We start from the raw sequence: 6,908 nt of genomic DNA on the forward strand, positions 1-6,908 counted from the left end.
ATAGCTCCATAGCACCAGAGCTACATAGCTCCATAGCACCAGAGCTCCATAGCTCCATAGCACCAGAGCTCCATAGCTCCATAGCACCAGAGCTCCATAGCTCCATAGCACCAGAGCTCCATAGCTCCATAGCTCCAGGGCTCCATAGCTCCAGGGCTCCATAGCTCCATAGCTCCAGGGCTCCATACCTCCAGAGCTCCATAGCTCCAGCCTGGGTGGCTGGTGGCTCCATAGCTCCATACTTCCATAGCTCCAGTCAGAGAGTTGGCGAAAATTGCACTAAGTGCGAAAGCCCATTCATTTACAACGGCGTGTCCGCCAGGCGGCGACATTTCCCCGTTACCGGTGGCTGCGTGGCGGGTGAGTGACAGAGCTTATCCGAGCGGCTGGAACTCTGCGCCGGCGTGGTCGAGCGTGAGGCCCCGGCCCTTTGGCTGCCTGGTACCTAAAACACTTCCATTGATCCAGCCACGGAGGGTGCTGGCTGGTGGCTCCATAGCTCCATAGCTCCATAGCACCAGAGCTCCAGAGCTCCATAGCACCAGAGCTCCATAGCTCCATAGCACCAGAGCTCCATAGCTCCATAGCACCAGAGCTCCATAGCTCCATAGCACCAGAGCTCCATAGCTCCATAGCACCAGAGCTCCATAGCTCCATAGCACCAGAGCTCCATAGCTCCATAGCACCAGAGCTCCATAGCTCCATAGCACCAGAGCTCCATAGCTCCATAGCACCAGAGCTCCATAGCTCCATAGCACCAGAGCTCCATAGCTCCATAGCACCAGAGCTCCATAGCTCCATAGCTCCAGCCTGGGTGGCTGGTGGCTCCATAGCTCCATACTTCCATAGCTCCAGTCAGAGAGTGTGCTAAAATTGCACTAAGTGCGAAAGCCCATTCATTTACAACGGCGTGTCCACAAGGCGGCGACATTTCCCCGTTACCGGTGGCTGCGCGGCGGGTGAGTGACAGAGCTTATCCGAGCGGCTGGAACTCTGCGCCGGCGTGGTCGAGCGTGAGGCCTCGGCCCTTTGGCTGCCTGGTACCTAAAACACTTCCATTGATCCAGCCACGGAGGGTGCTGGCTGGTGGCTCCATAGCTCCATACCTCCAGAGCTCCAGAGCTCCATAGCACCAGAGCTCCATAGCTCCATAGCACCAGAGCTCCATAGCACCAGAGCTCCATAGCTCCATAGCACCAGAGCTCCATAGCTCCATAGCACCAGAGCTCCATAGCTCCATAGCACCAGAGCTCCATAGCTCCATAGCTCCATAGCACCAGAGCTCCATAGCTCCATAGCACCAGAGCTCCATAGCTCCATAGCACCAGAGCTCCATAGCTCCATAGCACCAGAGCTCCATAGCTCCATAGCACCAGAGCTCCATAGCTCCATAGCTCCAGCCTGGGTGGCTGGTGGCTCCATAGCTCCATACTTCCATAGCTCCAGTCAGAGAGTGTGCTAAAATTGCACTAAGTGCGAAAGCCCATTCATTTACAACGGCGTGTCCACAAGGCGGCGACATTTCCCCGTTACCGGTGGCTGCGCGGCGGGTGAGTGACAGAGCTTATCCGAGCGGCTGGAACTCTGCGCCGGCGTGGTCGAGCGTGAGGCCTCGGCCCTTTGGCTGCCTGGTACCTAAAACACTTCCATTGATCCAGCCACGGAGGGTGCTGGCTGGTGGCTCCATAGCTCCATACCTCCAGAGCTCCAGAGCTCCATAGCACCAGAGCTCCATAGCTCCATAGCACCAGAGCTCCATAGCACCAGAGCTCCATAGCTCCATAGCACCAGAGCTCCATAGCTCCATAGCACCAGAGCTCCATAGCTCCATAGCACCAGAGCTCCATAGCTCCATAGCTCCATAGCACCAGAGCTCCATAGCTCCATAGCACCAGAGCTCCATAGCTCCATAGCACCAGAGCTCCATAGCTCCATAGCACCAGAGCTCCATAGCTCCATAGCACCAGAGCTCCATAGCTCCATAGCACCAGAGCTCCATAGCTCCATAGCACCAGAGCTCCATAGCTCCATAGCACCAGAGCTCCATAGCTCCATAGCACCAGAGCTCCATAGCTCCATAGCACCAGAGCTCCATAGCTCCATAGCACCAGAGCTCCATAGCTCCATAGCTCCAGCCTGGGTGGCTGGTGGCTCCATAGCTCCATACTTCCATAGCTCCAGTCAGAGAGTGTGCTAAAATTGCACTAAGTGCGAAAGCCCATTCATTTACAACGGCGTGTCCACAAGGCGGCGACATTTCCCCGTTACCGGTGGCTGCGCGGCGGGTGAGTGACAGAGCTTATCCGAGCGGCTGGAACTCTGCGCCGGCGTGGTCGAGCGTGAGGCCTCGGCCCTTTGGCTGCCTGGTACCTAAAACACTTCCATTGATCCAGCCACGGAGGGTGCTGGCTGGTGGCTCCATAGCTCCATACCTCCAGAGCTCCAGAGCTCCATAGCACCAGAGCTCCATAGCTCCATAGCACCAGAGCTCCATAGCACCAGAGCTCCATAGCTCCATAGCACCAGAGCTCCATAGCTCCATAGCACCAGAGCTCCATAGCTCCATAGCACCAGAGCTCCATAGCTCCATAGCTCCATAGCACCAGAGCTCCATAGCTCCATAGCACCAGAGCTCCATAGCTCCATAGCACCAGAGCTCCATAGCTCCATAGCACCAGAGCTCCATAGCTCCATAGCACCAGAGCTCCATAGCTCCATAGCTCCAGCCTGGGTGGCTGGTGGCTCCATAGCTCCATACTTCCATAGCTCCAGTCAGAGAGTGTGCTAAAATTGCACTAAGTGCGAAAGCCCATTCATTTACAACGGCGTGTCCACAAGGCGGCGACATTTCCCCGTTACCGGTGGCTGCGCGGCGGGTGAGTGACAGAGCTTATCCGAGCGGCTGGAACTCTGCGCCGGCGTGGTCGAGCGTGAGGCCTCGGCCCTTTGGCTGCCTGGTACCTAAAACACTTCCATTGATCCAGCCACGGAGGGTGCTGGCTGGTGGCTCCATAGCTCCATACCTCCAGAGCTCCAGAGCTCCATAGCACCAGAGCTCCATAGCTCCATAGCACCAGAGCTCCATAGCACCAGAGCTCCATAGCTCCATAGCACCAGAGCTCCATAGCTCCATAGCACCAGAGCTCCATAGCTCCATAGCACCAGAGCTCCATAGCTCCATAGCTCCATAGCACCAGAGCTCCATAGCTCCATAGCACCAGAGCTCCATAGCTCCATAGCACCAGAGCTCCATAGCTCCATAGCACCAGAGCTCCATAGCTCCATAGCACCAGAGCTCCATAGCTCCATAGCACCAGAGCTCCATAGCTCCATAGCACCAGAGCTCCATAGCTCCATAGCACCAGAGCTCCATAGCTCCATAGCACCAGAGCTCCATAGCTCCATAGCACCAGAGCTCCATAGCTCCATAGCACCAGAGCTCCATAGCTCCATAGCTCCAGCCTGGGTGGCTGGTGGCTCCATAGCTCCATACTTCCATAGCTCCAGTCAGAGAGTGTGCTAAAATTGCACTAAGTGCGAAAGCCCATTCATTTACAACGGCGTGTCCACAAGGCGGCGACATTTCCCCGTTACCGGTGGCTGCGCGGCGGGTGAGTGACAGAGCTTATCCGAGCGGCTGGAACTCTGCGCCGGCGTGGTCGAGCGTGAGGCCTCGGCCCTTTGGCTGCCTGGTACCTAAAACACTTCCATTGATCCAGCCACGGAGGGTGCTGGCTGGTGGCTCCATAGCTCCATACCTCCAGAGCTCCAGAGCTCCATAGCACCAGAGCTCCATAGCTCCATAGCACCAGAGCTCCATAGCACCAGAGCTCCATAGCTCCATAGCACCAGAGCTCCATAGCTCCATAGCACCAGAGCTCCATAGCTCCATAGCACCAGAGCTCCATAGCTCCATAGCTCCATAGCACCAGAGCTCCATAGCTCCATAGCACCAGAGCTCCATAGCTCCATAGCACCAGAGCTCCATAGCTCCATAGCACCAGAGCTCCATAGCTCCATAGCACCAGAGCTCCATAGCTCCATAGCACCAGAGCTCCATAGCTCCATAGCACCAGAGCTCCATAGCTCCATAGCACCAGAGCTCCATAGCTCCATAGCACCAGAGCTCCATAGCTCCATAGCACCAGAGCTCCATAGCTCCATAGCACCAGAGCTCCATAGCTCCATAGCACCAGAGCTCCATAGCTCCATAGCACCAGAGCTCCATAGCTCCATAGCACCAGAGCTCCATAGCTCCATAGCACCAGAGCTCCATAGCTCCATAGCACCAGAGCTCCATAGCTCCATAGCACCAGAGCTCCATAGCTCCATAGCTCCAGCCTGGGTGGCTGGTGGCTCCATAGCTCCATACTTCCATAGCTCCAGTCAGAGAGTGTGCTAAAATTGCACTAAGTGCGAAAGCCCATTCATTTACAACGGCGTGTCCACAAGGCGGCGACATTTCCCCGTTACCGGTGGCTGCGCGGCGGGTGAGTGACAGAGCTTATCCGAGCGGCTGGAACTCTGCGCCGGCGTGGTCGAGCGTGAGGCCTCGGCCCTTTGGCTGCCTGGTACCTAAAACACTTCCATTGATCCAGCCACGGAGGGTGCTGGCTGGTGGCTCCATAGCTCCATACCTCCAGAGCTCCAGAGCTCCATAGCACCAGAGCTCCATAGCTCCATAGCACCAGAGCTCCATAGCACCAGAGCTCCATAGCTCCATAGCACCAGAGCTCCATAGCTCCATAGCACCAGAGCTCCATAGCTCCATAGCACCAGAGCTCCATAGCTCCATAGCTCCATAGCACCAGAGCTCCATAGCTCCATAGCACCAGAGCTCCATAGCTCCATAGCACCAGAGCTCCATAGCTCCATAGCACCAGAGCTCCATAGCTCCATAGCACCAGAGCTCCATAGCTCCATAGCACCAGAGCTCCATAGCTCCATAGCACCAGAGCTCCATAGCTCCATAGCACCAGAGCTCCATAGCTCCATAGCACCAGAGCTCCATAGCTCCATAGCACCAGAGCTCCATAGCTCCATAGCACCAGAGCTCCATAGCTCCATAGCACCAGAGCTCCATACTTCCATAGCACCAGTCACAGAGTTGGCGAAAATTGCACTAAGTGCGAAAGCCCATTCATTTACAACGGCGTGTCCACAAGGCGGCGACATTTCCCCGTTACCGGTGGCTGCGCGGCGGGAGAGTGGCAGAGCTCATCCGAGCGGCTGGAACTCTGCGCCGGCGTGGTCGAGCGGCTGGCCTCGGTAGTTGAGGTACCAGGGGTGGGGCGGGGAGCTCCAGGCGGGTCTTGTGAGAGAGTGAATCCGAGCGGCTGGAACTCTGCGCCGGCGTGGTCGAGCGGCTGGCCTCGGTAGTTGAGGTACCAGGGGTGGGCCGGGGAGCTCCAGGCGGGGCTTGTGAGAGAGTGAAGCCGAGCGGCTGGAACTCTGGGCCGGCGTGGTTGAGCCACGGAGGGTGCTGGCTGGTGGCTCCATAGCTCCAGAGCTCCAGAGCTCCATAGCTCCATACTTCCATAGCTCCATAACTCCATACTTCCATAGCTCCATACTTCCATAGCCCCAGAGCTCCATAGCTCCATACTTCCATAGCTCCAGAGCTCCATAGCTCCATACTTCCTTAGCTCCATAGCTCCAGAGCTCCATAGCTCCATAGCTCCATACTTCCATAGCTCCAGAGCTCCATGGCTCCATACTTCCATAGCTCCAGCCTGGCTGGCTGGTGGCTCCATAGCTCCATACATCCATAGCTCCATAGCTCCATACTTCCATAGCTCCAGAGCTCCATAGCTCCATAGCTCCATAGCTCCAGGGCTCCAGGGCTCCATAGCTCCATACCTCCAGAGCTCCATACCTCCAGAGCTCCAGAGCTCCATAGCACCAGAGCTCCATGGCTTCAGAGCTCCATAGCACCATAGCTCCATACCTCCAGAGCTCCAGGGCTCCATAGCTCCATAGCTCCATAGCTCCATAGCTCCATACCTCCAGAGCTCCATAGCACCAGAGCTCCATGGCTCCATAGCTCCAGCCTGGGTGGCTGGTGGCTCCATAGCTCCATACTTCCATAGCTCCAGTCAGAGAGTTGGCGAAAATTGCACTAAGTGCGAAAGCCCATTCATTTACAACGGCGTGTCCGCCAGGCGGCGACATTTCCCCGTTACCGGTGGCTGCGCGGCGGGTGAGTGACAGAGCTTATCCGAGCGGCTGGAACTCTGCGCCGGCGTGGTCGAGCGGCTGGCCTCGGTAGTTGAGGTACCAGGGGTGGGGCGGGGAGCTCCAGGCGGGTCTTGTGAGAGAGTGAAGCCGAGCGGCTGGAACTCTCGGCCGGCCTGGTCGAGCGGCTGGCCTCGGTAGTTGAGGTACCAGGGGCGGGCTGGGGAGCTCCAGGCGGGGCTTGTGAGAGAGTGAAGCCGAGCGGCTGGAACTCTGGGCCGGCCTGGTCGAGCGGCTGGCCTCGGTAGTTGAGGTACCAGGGGTGGGCTGGGGAGCTCCAGGCGGGGCTTGTGAGAGAGTGTAGCCGAGCGGCTGGAACTCTGGGCCGGCGTGGTTGAGCAGCATGCCCGCGGAGGTGGCTCTTCCATAGGCAGGGAGGGTGCTGGAGCTCCACACTTCCATAGGCAGGGAGGGTGCTGGAGCTCCACACTTCCATAGGCAGGGAGGGTGCTGGAGCTCCACACTTCCATAGGCAGGGAGGGTGCTGGAGCTCCACACTTCCATAGGCAGGGAGGGTGCTGGAGCTCCACACTTCCATAGGCAGGGAGGGTGCTGGAGCTCCACACTTCCATAGGCAGGGAGGGTGCTGGAGCTCCACACTTCCATAGGCAGGGAGGGTGCTGGAGCTCCACACTTCCATAGGCAGGGAGGGTGCTGGAGCTCCACACTTCCAT

Source organism: Syngnathus leptorhynchus, unplaced genomic scaffold (assembly GCF_054491065.1).
Source record: "Syngnathus leptorhynchus isolate UIUO unplaced genomic scaffold, UIUO_Slep HiC_scaffold_199, whole genome shotgun sequence".
Taxonomy (NCBI): domain Eukaryota; kingdom Metazoa; phylum Chordata; class Actinopteri; order Syngnathiformes; family Syngnathidae; genus Syngnathus; species Syngnathus leptorhynchus.